At 34.7% G+C, this 19,132-nt stretch overlaps 1 protein-coding gene and 1 pseudogene across 3 annotated transcripts in view; one reads left to right on the top strand and one right to left on the bottom strand.

The window, feature by feature from the left end:
• LUZP2 (leucine zipper protein 2) overlaps positions 1-19,132 on the bottom strand; it is a 493,734-nt gene that overhangs the window by 47,929 nt on the left and 426,673 nt on the right. The window lies entirely within an intron of this gene.
• Positions 13,548-13,866, top strand: LOC118936012 (non-histone chromosomal protein HMG-14-like; annotated as a pseudogene).

The raw sequence follows: 19,132 nt of genomic DNA, 5'->3' as shown, positions 1-19,132 counted from the left end.
TTAATAAATAAGAGAAAAGGCTAAATACAAGAAAGATCTGCAAATAACCCGAATGAAGTAGAAAATGTTGTTAATTAAGAGAGGAGGAACAATTGTGTAAATAGAAAACAAAGCCAGAATAGAAAGCATAAGCAGAAAAAAGAGATTATTCTTTAAAAACTATTAATAAAATAGACAACTTCCAAGAAATACTGATAGACAAAAGCTAGTTAGAATAAGAAAGTTGTTATAACTCTATTGCAGTAGAATTTTAAAAGATATGGTGTCAATACCACAAATACTTTAAAACCAATCCAACCATATATGAAATTGGGAAATTTCTAGAAAATGTAATTTCGCAAAAGTTACTGAAGAAAAAAAATGAGGAAACCAGATATTATCTAGCAAAACAGTGCATTGCAAGTTATAGGAGTAAGTGCATTAGTTGCCAATTATTGAGAAAATCAATTATCCATATTAGCAAATTTAATCTGCATATCTAAATTACACTAAAATAATTATACAGGGATTCAGTAATGAAGTGAAAACAATCTGTAAAATATTTGGAAAAAATATAGGAGAACAATTTTATGATTTCCAGATAGGGAACTTTTTCCTAAGTAAAAATGTCAGTAAACAATAATCCTGAAGTAAATTGATAGCCTGATCTGACTACATGAAAATTCATTCCTTTTATCAAAAGACATGAAAAAGATAGTGAAAAAAAGGAAAAAGCACACTATACACAGACATTGGAAATAGTTATTTGCAAATCAAATGATTGGTATCAGAATATATAAAGGATCATTATAGAGGATCCTTATAAATCAGTAATTGACAAAATTTAAATGAGTAAGGGGAAAGATATAGTCATGTCTCATAATGGGAAAAATAAATTTTGTATTAAATTAGGAAAAGATGTCTCTACCTCTTTAGTAATCAAAGAAATAGAAATTAAGAACAAATGAGTTTCCATTTTATACTAGATCTATAAAATGTTTGGCATAAAATACCAAGTCTGGTGAAAACATGGAATGGAACAATAGTAATGAATTCTCAATATTTGTAGGAAATACTTATTTTTAGACAACAGTTATTTAATATTTTGTAATGTTGATAAGCACATAACCTCTGACCGTGCAACATCCCTTCTAGTTATATTTTCCAGGCTATCTTACATGTGGCTGCACCTAGAAATAATGGTGCAGAATGTTCATAACTTCACTGGTCATAAAAGCAAAAACTCAATTAACCCACATGTCCATCAATAGCAGAACAAAGAAATAAATAGTGCATTATCTCATACCTCAATTTAGTAGTGCACTACGAGCAATAAACATGGATACATCCTAGAAATAAATATTCATTGAAAATAGTTACAATAAATAAAAGAATACTATGTTTACAAAATTCAAAAACAATCACAACTAGCTATACTCAACAAAGACAAATTTGCATGGGGTAAAATACATGCACCCACACAGAGAGGGCTTGGAAATTATAAACAGACAATTTAGGGTAAGAATAGTGCATGAACACACAGGTAAGGTCAGTAATATGGATAGTGCTCCAATCATGTGTTTATGTTGGTTAATGGGCTTATGTGAGTTTGTTTTATTAGTATGTATATAGTGTAGATAAAAACAAACTAATTAAATGTTACATCAGTTATAAAATATATCTATTGACATGGAAATTGTTCATGCTGTGTTAAAATGTTTCACAAAACAATATGCACAGAATCATCCTGCTCTGTAAAACTGTATAAAAATATGTATATGCAAAGCCAAGTGTATGAGAGAAAATATGTGAGGCATTTTTTCCTACTTGTGTGTATTATAGGATTGTTTTATGAAATTTTGTTTTTAACTGCTTTATTTTTTCCCTGAAATAGCACAGACTACTGCTGACATTTTAAAAAATGACAAAAATTATAAATATTATATGTTAGAGCAAGATTAATTCTAGTCAGAAGAATTTTAAGCAATATGATGGAGGAACTGAGGCTAGAGGGTAGAGTTGCAGACTTTCATAGAATTGGATATTGACGTGAGAAACAGAGGGATTTGGGAAGTGGATTCAGATTTCAGAAAAGATAAAATGAAGAGAGTTGTAGAAGAGAATGAGGTCTGTGGGAATTAAAAAGAAAGAATAGTACATTAGCATGCACTGAGGAGAAAGTTTTAACACTGGAAGTGTGTCATATCAAGTAGTTGATGGAATTCATCTCCAGATTGAGGAATTTAGACTTTATTCATTAGGTAATGAAGAATTTAAATGGTAACTAAACAAGTTTTAACATCTTAACATCCTTAGACATAATTACTCATAGAATTGGTACTTGTAACATCAGTTCTTGCTACATAATGAAGTTAAAATTTTGTATAGAAAAAATAGCTAAGAAAATTGAGAAAAAAGAAAGGCTTTGTGAGTATTTCTAAATAATATAAAGTTGGTAATAAATTATGAAGTAAAGGTAATGTAAATAAAAAATTATATTATTTATTCAAGTGAATTATTCTAAAGTAATTATGAGAAATAGACTATCAGTGTTTCTAAAATATTTTGAATAAAAATATTGTTCTAAAGTAAGTTACTAATTATCAGCAATAAATGTTAACATTTAAAACTGATACAAATCTTTGTTTTTTGCAGAAAGAATCATTTAACAATTACTAATATTCTTATACTAATAATTGCCTAATTATAATCAGGAAATGCATTTCTTATGTACTACAGTATTTCTGACAATTTTAAGATCCTAGGATAATTCAGGAACCTGACTGATACTAAATACATGTATGTGAGTGGCCCATATGCATGAAGAGGACTATTTGCAAATGATTGGAAGACTACAAGGATATGTTTGATTAAAATACGGAACAATGAGGTCAATTTAGGCAGGAGTAAAGACTTTCTGGTTTAAAGCATTGAAATAAAATAATTTAGAAAGAAAACTTCAATTTGCTTTTCCATTTTCCTTTTTCTTGGGGGAGTTTGGGGGACATGAAAGTAATAGTTTCTATTTGTAGAGTCCTTGTCATATGCCAGATAAATATGTTAACTGTGTGTATTGTGTCCCAGCAAATGATCATGCTACTTTTTAAAAATTATGTAAGTATAATTCAGTGTTTTAAATATTCGCTCAAATTCAACAAGCAAGCCAATGGTAGAGATCACTCAGATACTCCTTAATCATAGTGAATCTTGATATTACCACTGTAAAATTTAATTAGAAAAATATCAACATTTTAGATCAATAAGCTTAATTCTTTTTACCCATATTCCATTTTCCAAATAAAACATATCTGAAGCATATGAGAAAGAACAGTATTCACAGTGTAATAATTCATCTCCAGAGGTTAAATGGTTTGTAATTATCAAACTTTAATCAGTCAATTCCAATGCTAATCTGAAACCTAACTGTTACATTTTAAAATGTATGCCTTTTCATTTCACTTAAACAGAAATAGAGAGGGTAAACTTTACTGTCCAGTAATATATCCTTGGAAACAAAGTAACTAGACAACTTTCAACTTCCCAGTCTAAACTTAATTCTGTAACTTTCTAATAATAACTTTTAAAACAGAGCTTCTTAAACTGATGTCTACTGATATTAAATTATAGGTATTGTTTTCTGTGCAGAGAGTCCACTGCTATTATAAAATTATTAAAGAGTCTGAAAAATCCCAAATGACTAAGGGCAGCTGATTAAAGCACATTCCCCATTTTTTCTACAGTCCTAATGCCTTGTAAGCACCCTCCCTCTTTAAGCTAATAAGCATGTCATTCATTTATTTGTTAATTTATCCCAAAACTACTTATCGTGTGGCCATGGTGTGGCCAGAATGTGGCAGGCTACAGTACACGTGACTCCTGTGCTCATGAAACACCCACTTTGGTAGAAGAACTGCATGGAAAACAGCAATTTCACAAAACATGAGTCAAGCACAATTTGGATAATTAGGATGAAAGAAGATTTTAGATTGCTTTGCGAGCATAGCACACAACGGGGTGGGCAGACCCATCTTGGGGGCCAGGTAAGTTTTCCTGAAGTGTCATTGGAAGGAGACTGAAAGATGGGCAGTGGCTTCCCAGGTGAACAGGCCGGGGACAGCCTCCCAGATAAGGGAGCAGAACAGGCACGGGATTGAGGAGGGAGGAAACTCCCTAATTTAAGGGAACGAAAAGAAAGCAGTAAGCTTCAGGAAAGATGAGAAGGCAAGGAAATGTCAGTCGGAGTGGAAGGTGTGGGTGCCCCATTAATGTCTACCTAATTCTATTTCCCAAATTCGACTCTTGGCTCAACCCCAGAGTCATCTGTGTGATGTGGAGTTACAGCTTTCTCTCTCACCTCTGCACCTCTCAGATTCCCTATATTGCCCTCTGTGGCATCTCCAAAATGCAGACAGAGCAGCGTAATGAAAGACGAAGCTGAAATGGGTCATGCTGATCTTCATGTGTTGACTCCCTTCTACATTCATGTCCACATGAAAACTCCTGGGTCTGGGGACAGACACTCCTTCAAAACCTTCTCTTCTTCATGGGGGTGAAAATACAGCATAGAGAATATAGCCAATGGTTCTGTAACATCTTCCATGTTGACAGATAGTAACTACACTAGTTGGGGTGAGGATTTAATAATACATGTAACTGTTGAATCACTATGTTATACCCTTGAAACCAATTTAATGTTGTATATGAACTACATTTCAATAGAAAAAAACCTCCTTCTTTTCAACCTCTTTCTATACCTGCCCAGTTATTCCTCCATCACTACCCCAAACCTCATCACAAACTATCTCAACACATTCTTTCATCTTTCATTCTCTCACACACATGTGCTTACACACACACACACACACACACACATCTGAACCTTTTTATATCTCACACTATTCATCATCCTCTCTTCACTTTTCCATGGCTATTTCTTCTACTTTCCCCCAAATCCATTTTCTTAATTTCTATGTATGCTTTAAAACAGTCTGACTATAACCTGCACTAATGAGTCTCCCAAACTCTTCTATGGAAGATCAAATTTTTCTTCACCCACTTTTCTTCCCTAAGATTTCTTTTTTGTGGGTATAGTTTAGTTTTGATTATAGATGTGTATGATTATCTTTCTCCCCTTACTATACTTAGGACTACATCAGTTAGAAATTACTTAGTTCCAAATTACGTAATCCCCAACTAAAAATAGCTTAAACTCTAAGGATTTATTGTCTCACACAAGAAACCCTAAAGTAGAGGAGTTCTGGAGTTAGTTAATTCTCTAACTCAAAACACCACCGGTATTCAGTAGTTTTTCATCTTTATGCTTGCTATTTTCAAAATGCTCCCTCATAATTACAAGATGACTGTAGCAGTTCCAGTCTAATAACTTTCCAAATTATTCTTTTGGCTATATATACCATATGTCTCTTATGTATTTTCTCTGTTATAGATAGTAGAGCCCAATCAATAGAATAATTTTAAAAGTTATTAAATTAGACCCCAAGAGAAATTATTATATCATAGAGATACATAAGGCTTCATAACTTCTAAGTATTTATATTCTTAAGAGATAATGTTTGTGCTAGAGCAGAAGGAAAATAAGTGTTTGCAGATAATTAAAGGTAGAACCAAAACTGAAGCATATGATAATAGCAGAATACATTTATTGATATGAACACCAACACCAGAAAAATATCTCTAGAGAGATGACAACAGAATGGAAGATGTAATTAGTAAAACAGAATGGGTACCTAGTGCTATAATAATGATTCTTCAAATCAAGAAGGGAGTTTTGTTCTAAAAACCTCATGTTCAGCTTCAGAAAATGGAGTGTCTGAAAATAGGCTGGTTGTAGCTGGCTTTTATGGAGGAAAATATTGTCAATTAAAAATGGGGAAATGAATGATATTTTATTAAGAAATCACAAATGTAAAATGTTCATTCTTGGACATTTTTTTAAAACTTTTAGGAAACGATTTCAGTTGTATGTCCTAAACAAATTTTTCTCAAAGCAAAGGTCCTTTTTTTGTTGTTGATCCCTTCTGTGACCATCATAGTGAGGCTGTTATGAAACCATTCCCATTGTTATACATAAAAATGTTAGACTTCAGAAAACTCAGTTTCAAAAGGGTCTGTAATCTTAAGCATATGCTTGCTACAGCTCACAGGTGGTGGTTAACACAGGTGGAACCTATTAATGCCCCCCAAATAGCATAAGGCTTTAAATAATATGTTCAATAATATTTAAATAATAGTCCACAAAAACACATTCCAGGGTGTGAAACGTTGAAGTCATTTTTAAAGTGAAGTATGAGATACTAAATCAAAACAGCACACCATTCTGCTCACATTTTGGCCTCTGACAGGGGAAGAAAGCTCAGAAATCAGGCTTCCATATCAGCTTCAAAGGTTTGCCTGACAAGACCTTAAGCTCAATAACTTATTAGCAGTCATTCACTTCAAAATCATTCATCATCTGCTCTCTTGGTGTAAGGCATGGTGTTAAATGCTACCAGTGGAAGGGATGGATGAGGAAGAAGGGGGACAATAAAAACAAATGAACAGGATCTCTATCTTTACCGACATTCTTAGTATGAAACAGATATTTATCTAAATGCTACTTGTATGTTTATTAAAACATAAAAATGGAAAAAAAATCAGAAATAAAGGGATTTGCACATCAGTTACAGTGTACATTGATAAGGAAATTATATATAAAATAATACAAATAAAGTTTACAATGGAAATCGATGAAATGTACTATCATTATAAGAGGTTAAATAACTGCTTAAGTTTTGTGAACAACTTAATATTTCTGTGGTTCAGTTTACTCTTAAAAATGAGGGATACATTCTGTATGACGGTGGATACATGTCATTACACAGTTATCAAAAATCACAGAATTTATAACACCAACAGCCTTCATGTGAATTCTGGACTTCAGGTGATGCTAATGTACCAAATGTGGATGTATCAAGTAAGGGATGTTAGTAGTGGAGGAGGCTGTGTATGGGATTTTTTTTTTGTCTAAAATTCTTCCAAAAGAAAAATTTATTTTTCAAAAAATGATAATAACATTTCTTCCTTCTAGAGTTTTGTGAAGATTAAATATGTTCATAAGGGTAGAGCACAACTCAATAAATGTCAACTACTAATTAATATTGTTATTATTAACATTATTTTCTAAAATTGACCATGACAAGCAAGCATTAGTTTCATAATAAAAAGAATTAGTACAATTTTAAAAAGTAGTTGATACAATAAATGGGTATTTCAGGTGGCCTTATGTGGGGAAGTTGGGGTTCCTATGGCCAGGATCCTCACTGAACTTAAATCACTTGATGATGCAACTGGCCTGTTGCTAGGCTACCGCTTCCACACCCATAGGCAATAAGCTATTATTGTGCTGTATAGAGAGCTCAGCCCAGTGCTCTGGGAAGAGGCAGAGGCGCTAGTGCTCAAACTACTGCTGGGAGAATAAGTCGAGTAATAAACCCTTTCGCCCCAAGAACATTCTACTGTTATTTCTTTGGTCACACTGAATCCATAGTGAACTTGCCCAGGGCTGAAACAGATTGGCAGGACACCTTATGTCTGTGAGCATATAAGTATGATAAATAATTGGTAATGCATACATGTTCAGCATATTAGTTTATGTCAAAGAATTAAAAAATGGCTAAAAAAAAAAGAAAACCTGGGAAACTAAAGTCTCATTAAATATACTTTTGTACATTTTAAAGTTAAAAATTAAAACATTGTTTCTATTGTGTGCCAAGAAAATATTCAGCATATGGAAAAGCTAGAGGATATCTATTTTTAATGTGGTTCAAGTAAATGCTTGATGAAGCCAAGGTCATGCTTCGGACTGGTGTCAGTAGAGGCATATAGCAATTGGTGATTTTACTGGGCCATTGCTGGGGTTTTAGTAGCATCAGCAGGGCTGCTGTTTCAGGGAGATAGGGACCCTTTCTCAGTTGTAAAGACTGGCCCTAGATGGGGATAAAATGTTCATAATGGCTATAGGTGTGGCAAGTTTAGGCATATTGGGCAGCTGTGTGAAGAGTTGTCAGGAAGGGGTTTAAACCAGTCACATGAAACACCGTACTGCAGGAATTAACTAATAACGAAAGCATCATTATCATTTATACAATCTTATTATTCAGATTAGGGCTCATGGAGATACATGGAATAGAAGGATATTATCCTTTGCATAAGTGAAAGACCTTGAAAAATGTCAATCAGGACTTCTTGAGTGCATAGGAAAGCAGATAAGTGTTCATGGAAGGACCCTAATCCTAATATTAATAGGAAATTGAATTCCTACTCCATGAAAATAAGGCAAATGCTGGTTTTAAAAATGTTTGACTTTGTAGGAAGAGGGTAGGAAATGCTGTCCCTTGTATCTTTATATAAGCATGCAGGGAACTTCCTTATTATCTACATCCTTTGATACCATGGTAAACAGGTGTTGAGAATGCTTGTCCTATACATTTTAACTCTATCATGAATGATGCTGGAATGGATTTGAGTCCAAAAGTAAATTCAGACATAGAGAACTACCAGTGGCAAAATTAAAGGTTCCCAGGAATTGAATGAGCCACTATCCATATTGAGTATTTTGATCAATAAGTATTAGATTATTTTTAAAAATTAGAAATTGGTATGTCTTAGATAACTCAAATATGGTAGTTATATCACTATTCATGAGAGGGCATAGACATTCACAGCTTTTATGTTTCATTTTAAAATAAAATTAGAATATTTTACATACTCTATTGGAAACTAAATAATCTGAATCCCATGTTCACTTTTCCACTGACTCTAGCTTAAAGCAGATAACAAACAATAGTGGAAGGATGGATTAATGTAAAGCAGTTCCCATATGAAAAAGCATGTATCTACTATGAAATCTCACAGCCACTGTTGTCACTAAAATCACTAAAATGAGTATATTTACTGTCCATGATAGAATGACTTTATGGATGCAAAGAGCTTTGAGAGAGATACAGGATTCATGAACATATTGTAATTTGGCTAATGTGGAACCATTCCCTCTCTCAGATTCCCCATTAATTTATGCATTTGTTCATTCATCAGCTTATTTACTGTTAGTCATGATGTATTATGATGAACATTAGAAGAACTAAAATAATGAAGATAAAGGCAAGGCCCTCAGGAGTTTGCTATTGTGAATTAAACCATCAATAATTATTTGTCCAACTACTGGCATCATTGGTAAATTTCCAGAAGTATCAGTGACTCCTAATTTTTGTATATAATGGAAAGAGAAGCTCAATTGATATTCTTTTATCTTTCTGTCTATAAAAAGCTAACATTAATTGAACGCTTGTAAGTGCTATACATGTTATCTCATTCAGTCATTCCTACAATGCTGTAAAGTTATTATTATTGTACTCATTTTGAGATAAAAGATTTTTAAAGATGTCAAAGCACTTATTAAAGATTGTATCACTAGGTAACAACAGAGCAGAGACTTAAATTCAGGTTTACTGAATAGAAGTGTTTTTTTCTTTTCTTCCATGCTCTCTATTCTGTTCTATTGCAATTTTGCTTCTTTGAGTCCTTTCTCTCTGTTTTGGGATAAACTAGCTAAGGTTCTTCTATTTTTTTTATCTTTTCAGGAAAAACAGCCTTAGTTTTATTGATCTTTTCCACTGTCTTTTTAATCTCTATTTCACTTATTTGCACTCTGTTCATTATTTCTTACCTTCTGCTAACTTTGGGTTTAGTTTATTCTTCTCTATCTAGTTCTTTGAGATGCAAAGTTAGTTTGTTTGAGATCTTTCGTTTTCCTTAGGTAGGCATTTATCATTGTAAATTTCCCTCTTTGAACTGCTTCTGCATCCCATACGTTTTGGCATGTTATTTGTCTGCAGATATATATATATATTATTGGTTGTTTAGGAGCATGTTGTTTAATCTCTGTATATTTGTGAAAATTTCCAGCTTTCTTCTTCTGATTCTTTTCTGGTTTCATAACATTTTGGTTAAAAAAAGATGCTTGATATGACTAATCCTCTTAGGTTTAAGACTTGTACTATGGCCTAATGCAGGATCTATCCTGGACACTGTTCCGTATATGCTTGAGAAAAACATGTATTCTGCAGGCAGTGGTTGGAATGTTCTGTAAATGACTAGTAGGTCCATGTGATCTAATGTGTAGTTAAGTCCAACGTATCCTTTTCTGTCTAGATGATCCATCCATTGTTGAATATAGGGTGCGAATGTTTCATACTATTATTATATTGTATTGTGGTCTATTTCTTTCTTTAAATTTGTTAACATTTGTTTTATATATTTAGGTGTTTCTATTGTGGGTGTGTACTTACTAATGTTATAACCCCCTGATGAATTAATCCTTTTATTATTATATAGTGACCTTCCTTGTTCCTTTTAACAGTCTGGCTTAAAGTCTATTTTGTTTGCTGTAAGTATAGCTATCCTTTCTTTATTTTCATTTCCATAAGCATGGAATATCTTCTTCCATCCATCCCTAAATGTTGGGACATCATTTTCATCCAACTTTATCATGATTATGCATCATGATAAGGGAAGAAGCACTGCTTATTTAAATATTTGTTCCTTATTTGTTAAAATACTTTTAAAGTTCTAAGCAAAGTACACTAGACTTGGCATAACCAAACTGGGTTCATGTTTTAACTTTTTTAAGTAAAATGGTTTCAGCAGGATCTGCTCTATTTATTGTCAAGAGCTAATCAAACATCTTACAGCAAAGCCATAAAGGATTATGCAAATTAAGTTTATCATCCTCATTATTACTGAGCAACTAGAAGCCGAGATAGCAATTGGAACCCAGACAATAGCCAACAAAAGGGAACAATTTGCTCTCAGAATATAACTGATGTGAATAACTTCCTAGGTTAGGTGGCAGAGACACTTAGGAAATATTCTTGCTTTCATAAAGAGAAGATCAAAGAAGGCCATCTATGCCACAAGAAAGCTGAACAGTAGCACTCTAGGGGGCTCAAAAACAGTGTGACTTCACAGAATCCTGAATATCAATGTGCTTCATAGAGTGGTGAAAAGCAAGGCTACTACTCCTAATTTCCTTTGAAATATTTAAGTTCAACTCAGTGCAGTGAGGGTGGATTCCAGAAGACAGGTGATTCTCTGGTCCTTCATAAATCATTTCATATAATTACTTTCGATAAATATAAAGATCTTGTTGCCTACTGTTTTTGGACGTTCTTTTATGGAAATTCTTGATGAATGATCAAATTATTTTCTTGTTTTCAAACTTCATGTAGAATTTTGTGATGCATACTTTCCCAGAGATGGGCACACAACAATATTTTATTAGTACAAATAAGTCTGAAACTAATAATATTTAGTTCATACTCATAACAACATTTTGAAGAAAATAATACTATTATCCCCCATAACACTGACAAGGAATTGGTATAAAAAGTTGCCTCTGTTACACAGCTGATTAGTGCCAGAGTACAAACTGAAATCCAGGCAGTTTGCCTTTACAGCCTCTGCTCTTAAACACTGAATATACTATGTACCATATGTCATGCTATACATTCAGTACTTATACATTTTCAGTTATTAGGCTCATTTTTTGCATTGTTAGCTCTATTTCACAAAAGAATAATCACAGTCTGTAGTTCAATTTCTCAATATCTCACATGTGCATTTAATAATTGGCCGAAGTCAGAATTTACAATTGGTCTATTGTATTCCAAATTCTGTGCTCTCCTACATGATGCTCAGCACTGGGTATTTGACATTTAGTTATAGATTTCAGCAAGGTTTCCAGGACAGTGATGATAAAGAGAGATGCCAGCAAACTCAGGTTGTCCTCATAATGGAGCTTGTTAATGCCTAAAAAAGGACCATTGGAAAGAAGCATAAGCCTGTATCTTAAAAAGCATTTTTAGTTTCTTTCTACGTGCACTGTGATGCTATTTTAGGCAGAACAGATTAGATCCTAACCCTGCCTTTAAGAAAATAGTTTAACACACTGGAAACGAGTGAATTCTGGGATATTTTCTTCTTACAGGGCATTTTATTTACACATTTAAACTTGCTTGACTATACATGAATTTACTAACCTGTTTTAAATTTATTTTTAATTTTAGTCTGTATTATCTTTCAGCAAAATGGTTACTTTTATTTTGCTACATTTGTTTGAAGCAGCACTTCATTTCTTTGGACCTATTGTTTCCTAATTTAATTTTTTTTGAGAAAGTTATTTCCTTTCCCCTGGGATTAGGGGAAAAAAGCAGTATATGATCAGTAGTATTATAGAAGGAATTTAGAAAGTGTTGTTAGGTTGTGTGTGATAGAGACAGATCAAGGTTTTCCAAGACATTTGTCAAAGAGGGACAGGCAGCTTCTCCAGAGTCAGCAAAGGCCTAATTTTCACTGATAAATTAAGGCCATAGAGTATCATTCCATTTGAACTCCCCTTCATCTATGTAAAAATTTATTCAAAGTTTCATTCATCCTCAACAACTTATTTTTCATCTCAGAAGTTGGTATGTCCCTACTCCCTTCAAGGTCCAACTCTTCATCTTGTGATCAGATTCATATTCCTTGATGTTTCCAACTCTGGAATCTTGAATCCTTACTACTTATCTCTAATTTTTGTCTTTTTATTTTTTCATTCTTCCTTTTCTCTCTTACTGAAAGCATAGACAATCTCCTTCCATCTTACTAGTCCCCCATACATTTGTCCACCCTCCTCCTTGCCTTACCTAATTTCCTTAAAATAAACTAGGTCTTCTCACCTCTACTTGCTCACAAATTCCTCCAAATTGTATGTCCTTTGCATTTCTCAGATTCATCCCCTCCTCTTCTTTCCCACTGCTACTGTCTCATTGCCTCTCACCAAGAACCTACTCTTATTTTCCCAAAAATTCTGTTTGCTTCTATCCTCTCCTCTGAATCCTTCTCCTTATATCACTATTGTAATGGTCTTCTTTACATTTTAATCTCATTAGATTTCCCTTACTAAAAATCACTTAGTACATTCCCAGTGGCTGCAAGACATAAAAATAAATGGATGAATAATTCCTTGAGAGGAAAAACATCTACTGTCAACTTAAAATAATCAAAGCAAGGTTATTAAATTCCTTATAGATGCCCTTTTCTTTTGCAAGTGTAAGGAAATATCAAACTGTAGATGCAGTTTGTAGGGTTAAGCTTTTTGCTGCATATAAGGAGACAAAAGAAAAGTTAGACAAGAATTTCTAGCATCAAAGTATTTCTTGGATTGATAATTGATGAGGGGATATTGGGGCATTTCTTGTCCATGAGTAGCCAAGCGGTAACTAGAAGCTAACATAAAACACCTTTGAAATAACTTAATCTCTGTTACATTGGAGGCATCACAAAAAGTATTACTATTTGATGAGTATTCAAGAGATTCTAATGAAAATATGGGAAAAGAATAGAGAGCCAACCATCCAGTTCTCTGGTCACCGCACTTTGGGTCCCCAGCTCAGGTGGGTGGAGAAGTGGCAGTATTTATGCAGCCCAGCTTTGGGAAGGCTCTGGCCCAGTAAGGCCCAAAGCACTTAGCCATGCACCCTCCCACCACTGTGCTGCACCCCAGCAAGGTCAGCGATGCCCCCGGGGCAGTGAGGGAGGAGCTTAAGGGGAGATCTTCAGGCAAGGTTGTCAGCTAAACCTGCTCTTGCTAAACTGGAAGAAGCCAGATAAGTTAGCAGGAAAGGATAAATCCAGACAAAAAGTGCAAACAAAGAGGAAAGAAGGGATAAACCAAGCCAAAATGGCTAATGAAGAAAATATTTATATTTATCTACAGAAAATGGAGAAACTAAATACCAGGGGAATCCAGCCTCTGATGAAGCCAGAGGTAAAGAAGCCAAATGTGATTAATATCACATACTATATCTTATCAGTAGTCTTTGTCTCCCTTCATGGACATGAAGAACTTTTTTATCAACTCTTTTGTCAATGTAACTTTTTAGTAACTCTAGAAACATCTTTTAAAAAGGAGGGAATACTACTTCATTCCATTTTTTAAAATTGAAGTGTAGTTGATAGTTGATACAATTTGGAGTCACAGTCATACATTTAATAACACCTTTGAACATTTTAAATTATTTATATTCTCACATTGTTTTTTTGTAGAATTATTTCCTAAAGAAAATCACTCCTTGATCTTGGCTCTCCCTGTCACACTTTCACACACTCTGCACTATCATTGCTCTGGTGGTCCAATTTCCCTAGTAAATTTGTTAATGTCCTGTGAAAGATGAAAAATTTGAGTATGTAGTATAATGATATTGTGAATTATTGGGACTTACAATGTGGCAGCTTACCAACTTTGAAGACACTGCTACTTGACATCCTCTTAAGAAAAAAATAGCCTCTGAATTCTAGGCTAGGAAGTCACTGGAATCACTGTTTAGAAAAGAATCAAACCTGCCAGTCCTTTACATTTACAGTGCATTTATTAAAAATTGTGTGCAAATGGAAATGTTTGTGTGTGGATCCTCCAAATAACTAATAAAAGCTCAAATATGAAAATAAACAACAACCAAAAAGAAAATGGAAGCTGGTGGGCCTTCTTTTGTGATGCAGATGACCCTCGGCAGTGACGTTTTTCTCTGAATGGCAATATGGCTTCCTAGACTTAGGTAAGATAACTCTTTTACCAAGAACGTTTTGTTCCTATTCATTTTTATTTTAGGATTAAATGAATTATATCCTCATGTTCCTAATCAATGTCTTTGCAAGAAGTTCATGGAGATATTCAACTAATAGGTAATAATGTATGTTCATAGAGTAACATATAAAATATATTTTAAGTTTTTTAACTTAAAAAATAAGTTTTTAACTTAAACTGAACTTCATTGCCACATATATGCCCTATCTGCTGGAAGGTAATTAAACAAGCCATTAAGACTTCCCAAGCCCAAAAAATGAAACCCCAACAAAATTCCTTAGATATGATTCTATTTTACAAAAATGTTTTAGACTTTGCCATCATTTTAATCCTTACAATAACCCTGGACATATAAAGATCTAAAATACACTTCTGTAGTATGGAAACAACTCCAATAGTAATGGTTAGCTATGAACAGACAGCTGGTAGAAAAATGTATCTGTCTCACACAGATCACCTGTAAACTAGTTGAGAAATCTTCTATTCCAGATGTGAGAACATGGAGGGAAAAGGCAGGCCTATGTCTTAGACTCTTTCCAATTTCTAGAGTAAGGATCTGAATAGCTCTCGACCTTGGCTGTAACTTAGAATAGTCTGGAGCTTTGACTAATCCTCAAATTTGAAATTTGCCACACTTCTGCTGGATTGTGTCACAACAGTGAGTGTTGATATACAGGTGTGAGTAAAGCTCCCAACAATTAAAAAATGCAGCCTACACTGAGGCCCTTTGGTCTATGGTGAGTCCAGGTGTACCGTTGAGATTTCTTGGAAATTACTTTGCAACAGATTTTTGGCAGAAGAGAGGGAAATACAAATCCTCCTTGCATTAAATCTCCAGGCACCAAGCAGAATGCGATCTTCAGTTGGATGCCTTTTAGCTTCTGAATGGGGGTCATTGCTGCCTGCTGCCTTAGAATGGCATTTCTAACAAACTGGAAAAAATTAGCAAAACATTGCTATCCAAGTAAATACCTATCAGAGTTGTGACCTTTACCAATGTAAACTGCAGCTAAACCCAAGGCAGTGTGCTGCACGGCAAGAAAAACACAGATAGACAAAGGCTGGTAACTGCCTGGGGTGGTGATGAAATAATGGGTTTTTGTAACACAATTTCATCATTTTTATCCACATCGCTTATCTGAATTGCTTCTCATTTCTGTTGTCTTTCAATTTCTCCTTTATGGCATTTACTCTTCAGTCACTGACATTTAATATATTGTGAGGATTCATCCATATTTTTATGCTGAAAACCGTAGTTGGACTTATTTCAATAGATGTATTCTCACATCTGAATATTAAAACATGGTAAGTAGTTTTTGTTTTTGTATTAGTTAAAGTAGCATCCTACCAAAAAACTTTAAATTTTCTCAAAGTGCTACCCAGGTTTCCAGATATAATACTTATTTAATACATTTATTGACTGTTTCTTAATGTCAGACACTACCACACATGCTCAATGCTGTATGTGAATTTTCTTACCGAAACTGTGTGACAGCTGTGTAAGGTCGGTGCTGTTACTGTCCACATTTTACATATACAGAAGGTTCGTTTCAGAGGAGTTGCAGAAAAAAGATTTTTACTCTGATTAATATTGGCTCTTTCTTTACAAAAATCATATTTCCTTGTATTTGTGTTCAGTATCCTTATCTGAGATGTTACTGAAAAGTACAGCCTAACTGCATAAGTCTCCCTGGGCCCTCAGGAATCTTGGCTGGAACACTTGGAACAGAAACATGAGCCTTTTCTGTCTTTTGATGTTTTCTGTGACTGTGGTGACTGGTGGGTCTTGCACCAAGAAGCAGACGACTCTATGGGGGAGAGGGGAGGAATAAGCCGAATCTCCAGAAGGCATGTGACCTGGAATGAGGTCTGGTGCAGGCAGCAGCCACCTCCTCTTCCCACAGGCCATTTCCCAGCAGAGGCATCAAGACTGGGAAGAGCAAAGACCTGCCTGCTGAGCTCTGTTCCCTCCACAGCCTGTCATACAGAGATATCAACCCTGGGCAGGAGAGGAGAGACAAGGCAGGAGGCTGGGAACTGTCTTCGACTAATGGACCAGGGCCCTATGTCCAGCATCTTTCTCATCTAGTTTAATCCTCCCCTAAACACTAAGAGGTAAATATCACCCCCATGTAGAATGACTCTTAGCTCTAAACTCTGTATCATTCAGCTGTAAACACCAAAGACAGTATTGTATTATTAATTCATACCTGTTCACCTAACAGTGGCAGACATCTTGGCAATATGTTTCCTATTCTTCCTCCTACTTTTATATATCTTCTAAATTATATAAACTCACTTTAAAGTTTTATAATAATATGAATATAATTAAGTAAAACAGGATAATGGATATACAAAAACGATTAGTTTTCAGAATGTGCAATTGAAAAAGGCTTTTAAAAAATATTTATCTTATCTAAACATTTAATATGCCTCTAGCTCTTCCACACAAGCAGTGGAAGAGAAATATAAATAAGCGTGTTGATTGTATATTGTTCGTACATTACCTATGATGCCCAGTAGGTCTATCTTAAAGGCTTACTACACATTCACACACACCACACACACACACAGACAGGAGCATGTGATTCACTAACTCTGGGGTTAAGAGGATGCTGATTTGTACTGCTTGGCAGTTACTATTGGATAGATCCTACTGCTTTCAGTCTACTAACAACCTGATATCACTGAACAAGAAGTTGGAAACAGGTATCAGTAGCACACTGTTATACAGAATTTGTACTATACAAATCCAAAATACATAATATCCTCAAAAGCAGAGATAACAGCATAATATGATAGTATTAGTATTTACCACTTTCACTTTTAGCATAACTCACTTATTTTTAAGTATATGTAACTCATATTTGATGATGGCTGTTTAAGAGCTGACTAGTACAACATCTGAAAATTTAACACTCAGCTTGTACAAATAGGTATGAGTCATCTCAGGCGGGCCACTAGAGTAATCACCATTCTAAATACATGCAATGACATGCATGTTCTGTTTTTTGAACTGATAGTCCTCAGCTCAAATACATAATGAAGAGTACCCTAAGCATTCCACCCATTAGACTATACATAGAACCATATACAAGTTAGTTCTCATCTGTGTCCTTTGTGGTCCTTATCTCTTTTTACTCTACACTGTCATCTCAGTGATACTGTAGATCTATTTCCAACATTTAACTGCCATTCATGGTGATGATGCCAAATCCCTTATGTCCACTTATATGTCTTCACTGAATTCCAGAAACAAATGCATGAACACCTACTGGATATAGACATTTGCTTGTATGAACGATGGTTAACACTAAGCATGTTGAAAAACAGACCAATTTCACTTCTCCCTTAAAAACTCCTTTTGCCTTTTGCATCAGAGTGATTTTCTCCCTGCATAAATCCTGTGTACTGACTAGGTGACTGCAGTTCTATTCCTCAATTACATCTGAAACACCTTTTCCATTTCTGTCCCATAGGTCAGGCCAATACCCTTCCCTGCTTGAATTGTTGAAACAGGTTGTCAATGGTTTGCTTGTTTCTACTTTAGTTAGTGTTATGTTATGCCAAATGCAAATCAGATATCCTGACTTGTATCTTGGCTCTCCACCTGTTTTCTGGGACAATATTTTCTACACAATAATACATAATAATCTTTGGTGGTTATGTAGAAACAAGCAAACCATATATTTACTTCATATGTTGAAGCCCTATATACTCTCCTTGATGCAATGGTGTTAGGAGATGGGGCCTTCTGGATATAACTAGGTTTAGATTTAGTCATGATGGTGGGGCCCTCATGGTAGGATTATTGCCCTTACAAAGAAGAGAAAAAAAGAGAGAGCACTCTCTCTCTCTTTTCATGCACACATACAGAGAAAAGACCATGTGAGCACATAGCTAGAAGATGGCTATCTACAGTCCAGAAGGAGGGTCCTCATCAAGAACCGAATCTAGCAGCATCTTGATCTTGGGATTCAAGCCCCCAGAACTGTGAGATATTAATGTCTGCTACTTAAGTCACCACGTATGCAAGGTTTTGTTATAACAGCCCCACCTGACTAAAACAGAAATGCAGCAATTGTCATTTCAGATGAATTCCCTAGAAACATCACTCTGGATGCAGAATAATATAGAGCATATCGATGCACCAAGAAGAGTCATCTCCCTTAAGGAGAGGTGCCTATGCAGCCATTGCTGTATGTAAGGCAGGGGTAAGAGTCCTGAGGGATAAACAGTGTGCTATCAGAGCACTGAGAACAGAAAAAATAATTCTAACTGGGAGGGTAAGAAAAAATTCACTCGAATCAGAGAAAAGCAGGCATAACAGCTGTGGAGAAGGAAAGGAAGCTGATGGACCTGATTGGGGGTCCTCAGCAGAAACTTAAGCTATAGAACTAAAAGGTTATATAACAGGCATGAACCAGAATTAAAAAATATATATATAAATACCAATATATAAATTATCTTTAA

This window comes from Manis pentadactyla, chromosome 9 (assembly GCF_030020395.1).
Source record: "Manis pentadactyla isolate mManPen7 chromosome 9, mManPen7.hap1, whole genome shotgun sequence".
NCBI lineage: Eukaryota > Metazoa > Chordata > Mammalia > Pholidota > Manidae > Manis > Manis pentadactyla.
Note: the sequence above shows the minus strand (reverse complement) of the source record. Positions and strands in the feature narration are given on the sequence as shown.